We start from the raw sequence: 604 nt of genomic DNA on the forward strand, positions 1-604 counted from the left end.
TGTGACTACAAATAAACAGAAACAGACTCGACTGAAAGGCTATGTCCTCTTTCTTTTGTGAAATAACGGTTCATACCACTTTATTTCTGTGTGACTAATTTTCAATCCTGATTAATTCATTATGATCAATGTATCACTTATTATTGTAAAACATAGATGCTTTTGGATTTAAATCTTTAACAAAACATGCAAACAAATGGCCGCTTTTATCATGTTCGTTTTGTGAGCTTCTGGCCTGATGGTGGAAACGTATCGTGATTTTGGGCTCGGTGCTACAGGTCCGAGGCTATTAGCCCTGCCCGGCCCGTTTAAAGCACTGACTCGCACTGGCCTGACAGTGGAAAAGCGGCTACTGAATGCAGCAGAGGAGTTTTGGAGAGAGAACGGGTTTGTGAGACTGTTCCGTGTCTGTATGTGTCAACCTTCTCAACTACATGTGTTTTCCTTGTTCCCTGGATGTTATTAAAGGGGTCATATGATGTTGCTAAAAAGAACATTATTTTGTGTATTTGGTGTAATGAAATGTGTTTATGCTGTTTAAGGTTAAAAAAACATTATTTTCCACATACTGTACATTATTGTTTCTCCTCTATGCCCCGCCTTT

Source organism: Sinocyclocheilus rhinocerous, unplaced genomic scaffold, assembly GCF_001515625.1.
Source record: "Sinocyclocheilus rhinocerous isolate Xijiao unplaced genomic scaffold, SAMN03320098_v1.1 scaffold5739, whole genome shotgun sequence".
Taxonomy (NCBI): domain Eukaryota; kingdom Metazoa; phylum Chordata; class Actinopteri; order Cypriniformes; family Cyprinidae; genus Sinocyclocheilus; species Sinocyclocheilus rhinocerous.